General features: G+C 41.0%; 1 protein-coding gene and 1 long non-coding RNA gene across 5 annotated transcripts in view; one reads left to right on the forward strand and one right to left on the reverse strand.

Moving 5' to 3' along the window:
* LOC119495317 overlaps positions 1 to 15101 on the reverse strand; it is a 21088-nt gene extending 5987 nt beyond the window's left edge. The window contains exons 1-2 of one of the 2 annotated variants that reach the window (XR_005208439.1): positions 14954 to 15101; positions 14363 to 14365 (exon numbers count right to left, since the gene is read on the reverse strand). This is a non-coding gene — a long non-coding RNA (uncharacterized LOC119495317). The remainder of the gene's footprint in view (positions 1 to 14362; positions 14366 to 14953) is intronic. The other variant, XR_005208438.1, reaches the window with a different exon arrangement.
* camkmt (calmodulin-lysine N-methyltransferase) overlaps positions 1 to 15667 on the forward strand; it is a 173207-nt gene that overhangs the window by 51269 nt on the left and 106271 nt on the right. The window lies entirely within an intron of this gene.

The following is a 15667-nucleotide window of genomic DNA, read 5'->3' on the forward strand; positions in this document are numbered from 1 at the left end:
AGAAAAATTAACACTGGAATATACTGTACATCAGCGCGATAAGGACTACCTAAAATGAAAGAAACCATCTTTGGGAAAAATGTATTTGACATGTACTTTGACTTTTTAGTTTGGCCCATGTCCCATCCACTAACATGGAGGAGGCGGGCTTTATGATCTATACCGCATCCAGCCACCAGGGGGCGATCGGTGACGTTTTGGCTTCACTTTTGGGGAGCCGTCATGTCGTCCATCTTAAAGTCTATGGTACAGACAAAACACAAAAATGATGGAATAAAATATCATATAAACATCTGTAGCAGACGTACTGAAACAACACTTGGATTATACTGTAAATTAGTGCTGCACAATGAATCGAATATTAATCGTGAGCACGATTAAATGCTCCGCTCATACTGTAGAAAACTCTGCTGCCTATCAAATCAAGCGCTTCCTAAACTAACAACCAGCCACCAGGGGGGGGGTGATCGAGAGGTTTTGGCTTCACTTTTGGGGAGCCGTCATGCAGCTGCGCGCGCCCCCTGTGATAAACTTTCCTGAATATTGCGGCTTCAGTCCAGAGTAGTATAGAGTAATATACTGTACTGTATGTTTCACGGACAAAAAGAAAACACATTGAATTCAGGTGAAGAGGAACCTTATTTTAAGTCTTATTTTGATGCAAAGATTTGTTAATCGGCAGGAATGTAGCACGACGTGAAAGAGAAAGTGCTCTGTTCATTTCAATTTGGGTAAAAACACAATGTTATGTTTGGTACAATGTTATTTTGCTTCTAGGGAGGGCTGTCAATCGATTAAAGTATGCAACGCACCTTAAAGGGAGATTTAATACTCTTATCAACATGGGAGTGGACAAATACGCTGCTTTATGAATACGTATATATATATTTATTATTGTAAATCAATTAACAACACAAAACAATAACAGATATTGTCCAGAAACTCTCACAGGTACTGCATTTAGCATCAAAAATATGCTCAAATCATAACATGGCAAACTGCAGCCCAACAGGTAACAACAGCTGTCAGTGTATCAGTGTGCTGACTTGACTATGACTTGCCCCAAACTGCATGTAATTATCATAGTGGGCATGTCTGTAAAGGGGAGACTCGTGGGTACCCATAGAACCAATTTTCAGTCACATATCTTGAGGTCAGAGGTCAAGGGACCCCTTTGAAAATGGGCCAGTTTTTCCTCGCCAAAATTTAGCGTAAGTTTGGAGCCTATGACATGGCTGGTACCGATGGATTCATTAGGTTTTTATAGTTCCATATGATGCCAGTATCTTCACTCTAGTTTTAAAACTGAGCCCGCTACAACCTAAATATCGCAAGTTGCGCTAATGCGTTAAATAAATTAGTGGAGTTAAAAGGAATTTGCGTTAACGTGTTATTATCGCGTTAACTTTGACAGCCCTTATAATAAGTCATTTTGGCCGTAATCACGCAGCCCTACTGTACATACATTGTCATGCAAATACAGAAAATATCTAATACAGTGTTAAACAAAAAGGTCATTAGTGCGTCAACATGCTGGAGTCACATGACACTACAGTGTTTGCAGTGTGCAGTATATTCTCCTCTCTTTGTCCTCTTGTTTTTCTTTCCACATTCTCCTTTTTACCGTCTTAAATTGAGACTCAGTTCTTCTTTGTCCTTTCCCTTACCTCTTACCTCTTACCTGCCTCCCTCTGAAGCCTTTCCCCTCTCTCTCCTCTACTATTCACAATTGTTTCATTACCTGCTGACACTTATTATCTGCTGGAGCAGCCAGGTCTCTCTTATGTATACATATATCTCTTTATCTTTTACTCACTTTATCCACCTACACACACACACTCACTCACTCGCACATATTCTCATCCTGGCGTTCGCTGCCGCGGTAAACCTACCCACGCCATCCAACCTCGTGTTAATCCACCATCTGACTCTTCTCCCTGCTCCTCTTCCTGTCGCTCATCCCTCTCTGGCAAACAGCGGCTCTTGAATAATTGCAGCGAGGAGGAAATTTTCAATGCATACGTGATGGGCTCTCTGAAGCATCTCTCTCTCTCTCTCCCTCCCTCTGAAAGTCTATCCCTTCTTCTTAATCCTACCTTGTCTAACTGAAGAGCCTGGTTTTACACACACACACACACACACACACACACACACACACACACTTACACACATATACACAGGCTACATGCAATTTGGGAGAAAGCAGCTGACTGCAAGAGGACATGCATAGGGAGGGAAACTTATCTCTCAGTGGCACCATGTTACTCGATACACGCACTCGAACGTCAACAGTTCGGTTGCACCTCCTCATTTATACACTCGCATTACCGCACACACACACACACAAATGCACGCACACACAGGCGCACGCACACGTACAGCCATTCACATACATCCACAGGTCAATTGCTGTTTGTAACATGACCTTAATGAGAAGTGGCTTTCCGTATAACAAAACACTCGAGTTGTTGATCATTCAGTTCGCCCATACATCTGTTCAATAGTGCAGTGTGTTTGCATGCGGGCGTGTGTGTGTGTGTGTGTGTGTTTGTGTCAGTGTTTAGGTGTGTGTGTGTGCCAGATCATGCATTATGTGGAGTGTTTTAACACCGTCATGATTAGTGCAGTTATGTGTTGTCAAGTGGAAGGAATCGCTTCCATTTCTAAACAGGCGCAAACATGATGTTTACACACACACACACCAACACACACCAACACACACCAACACACAACAACAATAATGCATCCCACAGAGGGATTTTTGAGAGGTAAAGTGTTTTGCTCACTTGACAAATAATACAGACAAACCTTCACACCAGTGTTTCATTGTGTGCATGTGTGTGTGTGTGTGTGTGTTCTTGTTTTCATGACAAATGAGGACAATTCTATGATAACACACCTTCAATATCAGGACGCTCGGAAAAATGAGAACATTTTTGGTGTCCTCATTTTTCCGAGCTCAACTCAGTGTTCTAGAGCCTCCGTAGCAATAAAATCAGGTCTGACCAAAATATAGCCTTAGACAAAATATCAACAGATGGATGTATTCCTAGAAGCATGGCTCGGAAATACTTTGTTTCCAGGTCTCTTGCACCTTGGGAAAGCTACGTCCCCATTTGTCAAGCTTTTTTCAAAAGTCCTGATATTGTCTATCAGCGCGTATGTATGTGTGTGTGTGTGTGTGTGTGTGTGTGTGTGTGTGTGTGTGTGTGTGTGTGTGTGTGTGTGTGTGTGTGTGTGTGTGTGTGTGCGTGTGTGTGTGTGTGTGTGTGTGTGTGTGTGTGTGTGCATGCAACCAGCTCACATCTCAGTCAAAGAGTATCGAAGCAAAGAGACAAAACTGCTTTTTTGACGACTGCTGTTAGATGGCGCTGCGGTAACACTGACACCATTTTGGACTGTAAACGCCAGTTGGACGTATAAAGAGACGTCTGTGAATCAGAGGATAGTTTTTTTCCGAGGTAAATCAACTTACCAGTACGAACACTTAAATAGAGTGCTTCAGGGATGACGTATTTTTGCAGGCCAACCAGGAAGTTAGCATCGCCCTGGTTCCCTCGACAAAAAGCCAATGGGATTGTTCCATCGGGTTTTGGATAATTGCAGAAAATAAGCTCTGTGGCAGTCAAAGTTAAATATTTCTTGACGTATTTTATGTCGTAGAACAAAACGTTAAAATCACTCCAGCTTGTGTTAACCACAGACCTTATTTCAGGCATCCAACTAAAAACCCATTACAAATATTCATTGACTTCCAGGCGTAGGAACCAGAAGTGCTAAAATGCAACCTCATTTCCGGGTTGTAGGACTCATTTCTGTAGCACTCTATATTCATCCATCCATCCATTATCTGTATTATCTGGGGCTGGAGCCGATCCCAGCTGACACTGTGCAAAGGCGGGGTACACCCTGAACAGGTCGCCAGACTATCACAGCGCTCTTATAAATCCATGGTCTCAGTTTTAAAGCTATAGTAAAGATCCTGGTATCATATGAAACTAGATAAACCTAATGAATCCATCGGTACCAACTATGTAAACTAGCTTGTCGCGAAGGAGGCTAAATAACGCTACAAAGTTGCGCTAAATTTTGGCGAGGGAAAACTGTCATGGCCATTTTCAAAGGGGTCCTTTGACCTCTGACCTCCAGATATGTGAATGTAAATGGGTTCTCTGGGTACCCAGGAGTCTCCCCTTTACAGACATGACCACTTTATGATAATCACATGCAGTTTGGGGCAAATCATAGTCAAGTCAGCACACTGACACACTGACAGCTGTTGTTGCCTGTTGGGCTGCAGTTTGCCATGTTATGATTTGAGCATATGTTTTTATGCTAAATGCAGTACCTGTGAGGGTTTCTGGACAATATCTGTCATTGTTTTGTATTGTTAGTTGATTTCCAATAATAAATATATACATATATTTGCATAAAGCAGCATATTTTTTATTTAATCCCATATTGATAAAAGTATTACTTGACAAATCTCCCTTTAAGATACATACTGAACAGATAAAAAAATGTGTGATTAATTTGCAATTAATCGCAATTAAATGTTTTAATCGACTGACAGCTCTACTATTAACACACAACATTACTAACAGACCATGTAAATACCATTTAGACCTGGCAGGTTTTTAAAGGGTCAGTTCACCTAAATTAGAAAAATTACATTTTATTATACACTTCCTCTTTGTATCTAGCCACGCAAATAGTTTTGGCTTGTTTTGGCAAAATAAACCAAAGCTATCTGCACGGCTGGATTACACTAGAGGTAAGTGAGAAAATTCATTTATTTCTAATGTGGGTGAATTGACCTTACCCCTGTTGACCTTTCGCAAACGACTATTCATAACATTCATAATTCATTTCATTTATTTTCTGAATCTTAAACAGATGCAGAGGGTTTTACAGTGGTTTACCAACTTTTTGTCTCTCTCCTCATCAGCTTCTCCGGGGCACACTCTTCATCCATCCACCCATCCAAAATTATGACACTACTCCTGTTGTATGGCACTTTGTAGGCGGATGTCCTATCGGCGTCCGGTAGTCGCTTTCAGTCCAAAATGGCGGAAGCGTAGCTCTGCTGCTGGGCGTTGACGTTGCAATGGAATGGACAATTGACTTTCACTTCTTAGCAATATACGTTCTTTGTCTCAGCTTTATGAGCTATGAGCACAAAGTTGACACACACACGCGCACACGCACACGCACACGCACACGCACACACACAGCCACACACACACACACACACCTCCGGTCATCTCTCATTCCTGTTAGTTAATCCCCCCCTCCCTCCAGCTGTGCAATCATAATTTAAAGGTGTTGTCTGTATAATTTCTGCGGATTATGTGATTAGGAAGCTATTGTGGCAGATTAATGTGTGAATGAGGTTAACCCGTGATGAAATGGCTTTTGTCAGCCGGTGCCCTCTGCAGCCTATTGTAATGCTCTGTCCTTGTCCTTTTGTGTGTGTGTGTGTATGTGGAAGCCAGAGAGACAGGTGGAGGGCCAAAGCCTTCTAATCTTTAAGCCACCGTATTTATTTATGATCATATGTCTCGATTTATTTCGTTAATGTGTCGGGGGCGTTAGTCGGGTTTAACCCTCACCTCACTTAAACTCTCCTCTCTCCATCCCTTCACTCTCCACATTAACTCCACGGAGAGAGACCGTGCGTTGTAGGACTCAGAGCGAGAGCTTTTGTTGGATGTAGACGAGGCTCTGAAGAGAGGAGGCATGGCGGTGGCAGAGCCTGGAGCCAGCTGTCACAAATAGAACATTTAATAGTGTCTCTCTTTCTCTCTGTCTCTCTGGAGCTGGTCTGCTGTCGGCTCAGGTCATTCCAGATAGGACTCTATCTTAGGATGATCTCACTGACAGCACCCACTTTAGACTAATCACTCCATTTAGACTGGAGTGGCCCTGAGGTGGGAGGGAGAGAGAGAGGAAAAGAGAGACAGAAAGAGAGAGAGAGGAGAGAGAGAGAGAGAGAGATGACATAGATGAACAGTTACTACCCCGCGGGAGGAGAAGGAAATGAGGGAAGATCCGAGCGAGGGCCGCGAATCGTTGAGAGAGAGAGAGAGAGAGAGAGAGAAATGCCAGACTGATTCTGAAGGAGAGGAAAAGGAGATGGCAAACAAGTTTATTCTCGGAGTCGCCTGTGAAGCATAATAATCGTTAATTGAAATGAGGAGTGTTTTGCTAACCTTGGGATATTTGTGTCTGTGAATATATATGTCTGAGTCTATTTATGCAGGCCTGACTGTTTGTTTGTTTGAGCTTGTTTATGTGTGTGTGTGTGTGTGTGTGTGTGTGCACGTGTCTTAAAGTTGAACAGTCACCTAGATTGCACCCGTCGTCACCATTGCTGCTCTCTGATGGTAGTTGGGTTCCACACCTCTGAATCATTGCCCACAGTGTCCAAAATGAACTTTTTGACTCGGCGACCAAGGGGGACTGATGGATGAAAAGAATCCACCAACCAAGCATATTTTTTACCGGCCAAAATAACAAGTTACATATACCTTTGCTTGAGCACTTTTCATTAAAGTTAATAAGGTATTATGATGAATATAAAACTTAAAAGAGAACTTAATCAATAATTAATTTGCATGTTTGCTTTAACAATGCAGATAAGTTACATTTAAATATATGATTCATGTGTAAAAAGTAGCATTTGGCCAAAAATCCGATCTTGCATATGGGCCCCCAAAAAGTTATAACAGGCCCCGCTGCTGGTGCATCTTAAAGTTGGGGGAGGCGCTAATTATTCAAACATGTTGCAAACATTTATTTATTTATTTATTTATGTATTTATTTGATATGCAATAGTTCCTTTTTAATTAATTTTTTTAATTAATTTTTTTGGGCGGTTTTAAAAACATGTTTATACAGTAGTTGTATAACAGAATACGGGAGCCAGGTTATGGGGCAAAGTTTGACCAAAAGTAATCAAATTAAAAAAACACAACTAACAACAAAACATGCCATATTCCATTACATTGTTTACACTTTAGGAACCATAAATTTGCATGTTTTGGACATGACTAAAGTGTGCACATTGTTGGTTTGCTTGTCTTTCAGTGAGTGTCATAATGAACTGTATGTGGTCACTTTTTAAATCACTCTGCCCCTGCTTCAAGCTCCTCCATTCTGGCCTCTTGTTGTGATTCAGTGATAATGATGTGTGATTCCATACCCTGCTGTTTATAGGTACTTTTTAAATCAGTGTTTTATTATAAAGCAGGTCTAGGTGTTATATAAATACTGTGAAAGTATCATAACACTCAATCCACCGAGAAATGCACACAGCCCGTATTCAGAAACTGTGCCTTTAAATGAGCCGTCAGGACTTCCGTAAGGTTGTGATATCACAACTATACAGTCACCGGTAGAAGTGCTGCTAAACTCTGTGTAGTTGACACACCAAGTGAGTCCCCAAAAAGTTGACCAATCAGAGCAGACTGGACTTCTTAGGGAGGGGGTATTAAAGAGACCGGTTCTAAAACGGAGTGAGTGTTTCAGACAGAGGGTGAATACAGGCATAGTCAGGCAGACAGTATAAAAAATAATGTAGCATTGTTAGGGAAAACATTGTGTGCGTCGCCTGAAAGTTTAACCAGCACAACATATTTGCTTGCCACATTTGCATGCCAGCAAGCCGTTTGTGACTGAGGGGATAGATAGACTGATACTGTGGGAACATTTCAGAATCTTAACATTTTTCGTAGGTCTCGCTAGAATAGCCACCAGCCACAAGCAGCATCATTTTCTTTCTGTTCATTTGGCTTAGGCGCTGTGAAGAAACGCTTATAATGGCAGGGACAACCCTGATGTTTATCAATTGTATCCACATTTTGGCAAATTTCACAATGTTCTGCAGTTTCCAATTGATTCCATTTTTTTTTGTTTTCCTCATCGCTGGAATCACAGGGCCCTACAGAGCTTCATCAAAATGCATAACAACGCATAACAACACATAGCTTAAATAAAAACACATAACAACACATAGCTTAAATAAAAACACATAACAACACATAGCTTCATAGCAACACATAGCTTCATAACTAGGCATAACAACACATAGCTTAAATAAAAACACATAACAACACATAGCTTCATAGCAACACATAGCTTCATAACTAGGCATAACAACACATAGCTTAAATAAAAACACATAACACATTACTTCATAGAAACACATAGCTTAAATAAAAACACATAGCTTCATAGCAAGACATGTCTTCATAACAACGCATAACAAACATAGCTTAAATAAAAACACATAACAACAAACAACACATCAAAACAACACCTAGCTTCATAACAACGCATAACAACACCTAGCTTAAATAAAAACACATAATAACACAGCTTAAATGAAAACGCGTAACAACACATAGCTTCATAACACCACACAGCTTAAATAAAAACACATAACAAATAGCTCAAATGAAAGTACATAACAACACAATGCTTCATAGCAACACAGCTTCATAACAACACATATCTTAAATGAAAACACATAACAACACATAACTTCATAACAATACATAGCTTCATAGCAACACATAAATTAAAGCATGTAAACCCCAAATACAAATATGAACCTGACAATTAGTATGATATGTCCCCTTTAACATCACATTCTAAATGTTACCGTCTTTAATTCAGTAACTTTTTTTTAAAATAAAGGTTTTATTAATGAAACAACACCATATGGAAAGTATGTTTGTTCCAGTGACTTAGTCGTGACAATCTATTAAGTCAACAAGACCTGCCTTCAAGATATTGTCTCAACAGGACATGGAATAGCTCCCGAATACTTGCACATGCACTGACTATTGAAAGTACAGTGTGATCCCTGGTGGCACTGTCTATTTATTGAAGCCCAGCGTGTGTTTGTGCATGTATGAGGTCTTTTTTACTGTATGCCAGCTAATAATGTACAATAGCTCCCTCTCTCCCATGTGTGCCTCCCGTCCTCTCTCTCCGTGGCAAGATAACCTCCACCTGTCACTCCTCGTCCTCCGCCTCTCCTCTCCCATTCTTCCATCTCACTTTCCATCCGTTCATCCCGGGTGTCCCTATTCATCCACAGTGATGGAGTTGGTCCGACTTGCCATTGCCTTTCAATGTGGGCGAACGAACACACACACACACACACACACACACATGAGCGCATACACACAGACTTTGTGTTGGCCACCCATTTACCTGACTCAATGCCTCTATTCTCCGGCTCCAAATTGACCGTTGGCTGGACAGATGGACGGATGACCCACAGTGGTCCCTCTCTCTTTCGCTCACTCTCTCTCTCACATAAAACACACACACACACACACGCACACAAGCGCGCGCGCACACACACACACACAATAAAGATATGCCCATAGGGCTTCTCCACAAACACAAATATGTGTTCAGAGTACATTCTTTTTCCACTTTCTAACTATCTCAGTTCTACCTGCCTCCTCTCTCTCCCTCTCTCTCCCTCTCTCTTCACTTAAATTGTGCACAGCTTTAACTTAGTGCAGAGTTTCATTACATTACATTACACTACATTACATAAGTGTGATCATTTCCTTTTGCATTATGTCAAAGTTTCAACTGTATTGGCCAATTATGTTGACACATATAAGGAATTTGACTTCGGTTCTCAGTAGCTCTCAATATATCGATACACAAGCTACAAATATAGGCACAAGGATAAACACAAGTAAGCAAAAAGAATCATATAGCTCTTCTGTGCATGCAAGTAAGTGTGAAAATAGCAACCCCGTCTCCTACAAAATGACGTTCCCATACAACTAAACTACATTCTCAGTTAAATTTCGAGGGAAACACAATTTCTCCCAGATTACGGTCACAATTTGAAACAGTTTTAAACATGTGGTTAACATTGTAAATTGAAACAAAACAAAACAAAAAACACAACAAAACTACTTGGTTATGGTTAGTTAAAAAAAACATCATGGTTTGACTTAAAATGACTACAAAATTTCCAAACACAACATAAACGCAAGAAAACTACTTGGTTTACTTTGGTCAGGATTCAAATAAATTAAAGGTCCCATATCGTGCTCATTTTCAGGTTCATACTTGTATTTTGTGTTTCTAATAGAACATGTTTACATGCTGTAATGTTAAAAAAAAAGTTATTTTCCTCATACTGTCTACCTGAATATACCTATACTGTTTTAGTGCATTTCAATGGAATTTCAATGGAATTGCGTTGCTAGGCAACAGTTTGGGTCCATGTTTACTTCCTGTCAGCTGATGTCATTCACATACACTCCAACAGGAAATAAACTGGGACACATTTAGAATGTTTACGTTTAAAACCGTGTAATGGTCTAAATGTAGTATATTTGTGACATCACAAATGGACAGAAATCTTGACGGTTTGTTTCAAACACACAATTTCTGAATACAGGCTGTGTGTATTTCTCTGTATATTGAGCATTTTGATAGTTTAATAGTATTTATAAAGCATTTAAACCTGCTTTTTATTATAAAAGACATGAAAATCTCCCTTTTTTACAATATGGGACCTTTAACGTTGACTTTTAGTTTCATACAGAACATGAAAAGCAGTCTCCAGGATGAGAGTCCTGTGTTTGACCCATTCATCCCCCCCAACCTCCTCCTTCCGCAGATCATAACAAACGTATATGTGATACGCCAAAAAACAAATGTAGTCTGCGACAAAATATGTTTCCCTCAAAACGCCCAATGCAATTTCGTCGTACTGGAACGTAATTTTTAGGAGACACGGCTGGAAAATAGATAAAAGCTGCAACTATCGATTGCAACAAATTAATTTCATTATCCCTTAATCTGCTGATTATTTTCTTGATTAACTGTTTGGTGATCAGAATGTCAGAAAATGGCCTTCACAGTTTCATAAAGCCCAACTTCATGTTTTGAAATGACTTTTTTTTTTTTTGGTCCAACCAACAGATTTACCAACAAAATGTCTATAAAAAAACAAAACATTTTACAATGATGAAAAGCAGCAAATCGTCCTCCGTGCCATTCACGGACACTTCTGTTAATCCTGAAAAGGAGAATTCTGTAAATTTACAGTATATCCTCCATACCTAGTCAAATAGCAGGCCCAACCGTACGTTCCGGAGGGAAAACAGACGCATAGCATCTGTACGTTACCTATCGGTCTCTGTGGACCACCTGAGGCTAAAACTGGGGCTAACTCTACCTGACGTCCACTGAAGTCTAAAATATGAGCATTGGTAAAACGTAAACTACAAAACCAAACTTGCGTTAGTCTCAAAATGAGTCAGCAAAATATTCCTGGCGTATCTGGTAACGTTAACGGTCGACAACAGCCGAACTGAACAACAAATCAGCTTTCCAGCTGACGTGAAATCCCTAACATAATAACATAAAGCATTTTGGTTAGACATTCATTGTTGATTTTTTTTTACCACAGAAGTGTGAAAAAGATTTCTCCAAATTCGAAATTTGAACTAAACTTTGCCGTGTGTGACGGTCTCTGCCTCCTCCAATTTTCGCGGTAGCGGAGATTCTTGTTCACATAATGCAATGCATATTTAAAAATACGGGTAAAACTCCGGTGAAAAATCGGTACAGAAAATTCCTTCATATCAACACGGCACATTGGCTCGACTTTTCTTAGAGTGGATACACAGTTTACTGATATGTACGGTGCATAATATTTACACTGTATAGATCCATGTACTGCATCTCTGATATACTATGAAAGGTCTGGCCTCAACATGGCAGGCGTGTGCTGAGCTCTTGTATCATACATAACTGTGGCTTTGTCAACAGTCTGCGGGCCAGATCTTTTCCATCTGAGGTTAATCCTACAGAGAGAGACGGATCCCAAACCTGAATATTACCGCTGCTCAAATCTCCTCACAGTCAGACGCCACTACTCACATCTCACACCTTCACACAGAGGGGTTTGCATGTCAAGATAAGTGGAAAAGGTAAAGGAAGACAAACATACTTCCGTGCAGTACACTGAATGGCAAATGCACACGCGCGCGCACAGCACACGGCCGTATAAACACTCACTCATGCACACAGATAGACCCATACCGAGGGAAGACACACATACAGTATGAACACACACAGGCACACTGGCAGTGGAGCTCATCTGTGTGGTATCTGCTCTCTTCTCTCTGCAGTAGGCAGATAAGTGCCATAGTCAAACCAGCGAGGGAGAAACACTGTACTAGATAGGCCCTGGAGCTCCACTCCCTGCTCCCTGCGGTGGCTCTGTGCATGTTTGTGTTTGTAGGGACTGAAGCAGAGATGCATTTTTTTTAATCCTTCCTGAATTTCAGTCACATTTTAATGTAAACTCTAAATGAAAGTTGCCATTTAAACAGAAAACAGCTGGCCCACACTAAAAGATTTTTCAAATCTTAACAGATTTTGGAAATGTGAGAGAGCCCACACATAACCACATGTTCTGTTCAATTTAACAGTTTTGTTCCTATAGTGTGTGGAGAGCAACGATTTGGCCAAAACAGCACACCACACACTAACAGATTCCATTCATGAACAACAAGAGTCTCGACTAAAAAATCAGAAATCTTGCAAAATCTCTCACGATCAGACTTTAGTGTTAACAAACATGGCGGACGACGGGCAGGAAGAATGACTTATTAAAGAGTTAATGGTCCCATATTATAAAAAAGTGAGATTTTCATGTTTTTTTATTATAAAGCAGGCTTCAGTCCTATATAAATACTATGAAAGTATCGAAACACTCAATCCACAGGGAAATATACACACAGCTCGTATTCAGAAACTCTGCATTCGAAACAAGCTGTCAGGATTTCTGTACATTTGTGATGTCACAAATATACAATATTTAGACCCTTTGGACAGATTTAAACGTAAACATTCTAAATGTGTCCCAGTTTATTTCTGGTTCCAGTGTATGTGAATGTCATCAGCTGACAGGAAGTACACATGGACCCAAGCTGTTGCCTAGCAACGCAATTCGTCGCAATTTTGTCGCAATTCCGTCGAAATGCGCTAAAACGGAGCGTTTAAGACAGAGGGTAAATACAGGTATATTCAGGCAGATAGTATGAGGGGAAAATACATTTTTTTTTAACATTACAGCATGTAAACATGTTCTAGTAGAAACACAAAATACAAGTATGAACCTGAAAATGAGCACGATATGGGACCTTTAACTTATTAACTAAAAACTTTATTATTATCATGTTTATAGGATTTGAGGACATTCAGGGCTTAGTCGGATCTCTGTCAGGGGGTCCGGGATCCTCCCTTGGCACTTTCTTCATTATAAACAAGCTCAATAGTGTGATGCAGGGATGACGTCTCTTTGTAGGCCAACCCGGAAGTTTTAACCGCACGTGTTCCCCTCGACAAAAAGGGATTTTTCCATTGGGTTTTGGATTATTGCAGAAAATAAACTCTGTGGCAAACAAACGTTTATGGTACTTACACATTTTGTTCCATAAGATAATCTCCACTCTGCAGAAGTAAAAAGCTTACGTTAGGCTATAAACCAACTACACCACGGTTGTATGAGCGCGAGTATACACAACGAGGCTGTAAAGGCGGACGAGTCGGCATGATGACGTTTAGTAGTCTCATTTAGCCTCTTGTTAGCAACCGCCTTTTTTAAGACATATAAAAGCTTCAAAATGTACAAGTGGGATATTTACTGATGTATTTTTTTATGCACTCTGGCACCTTATTTACGTTGAAAGTACAAAAAAGTTCCCATCATGAATCAATTCATTTTCACTGAATTAGAAAAAGGTCGTAAGTTGAGTGTCACTGGTCTGTTCCCAACCCTGTATCCTCTTCTCTGGTATCCTATCCTAACCTACAGAGTCTAGAGTCTTCTTTAATGCTTGTTTTCCATAAAGAGCAATGCAGCGGCTTTGCACTAAAGCATTTCCAATCATTTGTGTGCACGGTTCCTGATAGCACCAAAAGTGGTTCTGCCGTGCTCCAAGCTTAAAACCTTTTGTGGTGGTCTTTTGTGTGCAGTAATAGGCCCTACATTTCTGCATCCTACCCCCGTTGTGCCCTTCTCTGTGGTGTCCATCTTATTCTGCCCGTTTGCCCTACTTTTCCTGACTATCCATATCTCCCCTCATTATTTGTATAATCATGTGTTTACTGTCTGCACAAGGATTAAAAGGACGACCCCGGACTGCTAACAACTGATAATGAGAATGAACTCGGTAATAGCCAGATAACTGGTTTGCTGCTTTATAGCCTCATCTTTGTTTTGCCTCTCTTTAGCCTGTGATCTCTGTGTCAACACAGTTGCATAATTCGACTCAGGCTTCTAACGAAGTTTGTTAGATTTAACACCCTTTAGGGCTGAGGCACATCAAAACGCACCGTTGTCATCTGCTCTAAACTGGTGCGGTGGCTGATAGACTTCCCGATTTGACTGTTATCAGCTCATTAAATGTGCATTATCAGTTGTTTTAAGCCTCATAAATGTGGGTCAGTAGGGGCCTGCTACACCTATTACATTGTAAAAGTGAAAGCGAAACTTAAAAGCAACAAACGTTCTAACATGTTGTCAAACTGAATGAAACGTTGCATTTAGAACACAAACAAAACTGCTTGTTTAGGTTTAGGCAACAAAACTTAGTTAAAGGGACTGTTTGGAACTTCTTACACGTATAAATCATTCCGGGTCGGTGTCCCATGGGCGCTTGCGTGTGGCTACGCTGTTCAGACAAGACTCTAACACAAACCAAACGGAAGCACCAAAACCTCTTGGTTGTATCTAGTGAAGCCCGTCTGTTAAACAGTGTTGGCCACGGTCGGAGGACGCGGGGGAGAGCTTAGCTTTGGTCTCCAGGACCGGAGTCTCTGCTGTCCTCTGCTCTTCTGACTGCCTGCTTGCCTTCACTCACACACCGCGCTCGTTCTCGCTCTTTCGCTTCACTCTCACGTGAATGCGCGCACATTACACACTGCAGAAGAGTTAGTTTAGCTCTGAGAATATCTAGTGAACGTACAGTGGACGTTTTTGCAGAAATAACTGCTGCAGCTCCTCCAGACCAACAGAGGTTTCCCGTGTCTTGTGAAGTGACGGGGCTCCGCAGAGAGAAACGTTATCGTCTTAAAACTCCGGTGTCTCCCCTGTTCCCTCCGGCCGCGGTCGGGAGGCTGAGGCAGGAAAAGCCAACATTAGGATCAGCATTGATTCATGGAGAGACCTTCGTCTGGTCAGCTAACATTACTGCCAAGCAGATGAAATATAGAGTGATATTGTGCTTTTAGCTGACGTGTGTCGCCTCACTGTTTTGAGCAATGCTCGTTCATGTCTATGTAGAGCGAGCACAAGCGCGAGCAACAGGACGCTGACTTTCGTTGACTTAACAGCCACAGGTGCTGTTAACAAGCAATTTCTGATTCTTACAAATAGTCCCTTTAATTTTAGGGGAAAAGATTGTGTTTTGGGTTAAAATAACTATATTTGAAAAGTGAAAGTGAAACTTCCGCTTGTGAACACAAAAACAGCTACACGTTGGTTTCACACCGGATGTGATCCTGGTTTCCCGGGTGTAAGGTGTAAGTTTTGTGTCCCATCCTTCGCCGCCCAAAATGAAGTGTCACGCTTTCTATACTACAGCGCCTGACTTCCGCTTTTGCTCCT

The sequence above is a fragment of the Sebastes umbrosus genome, chromosome 10, assembly GCF_015220745.1.
Source record: "Sebastes umbrosus isolate fSebUmb1 chromosome 10, fSebUmb1.pri, whole genome shotgun sequence".
NCBI classification, from domain to species: domain Eukaryota; kingdom Metazoa; phylum Chordata; class Actinopteri; order Perciformes; family Sebastidae; genus Sebastes; species Sebastes umbrosus.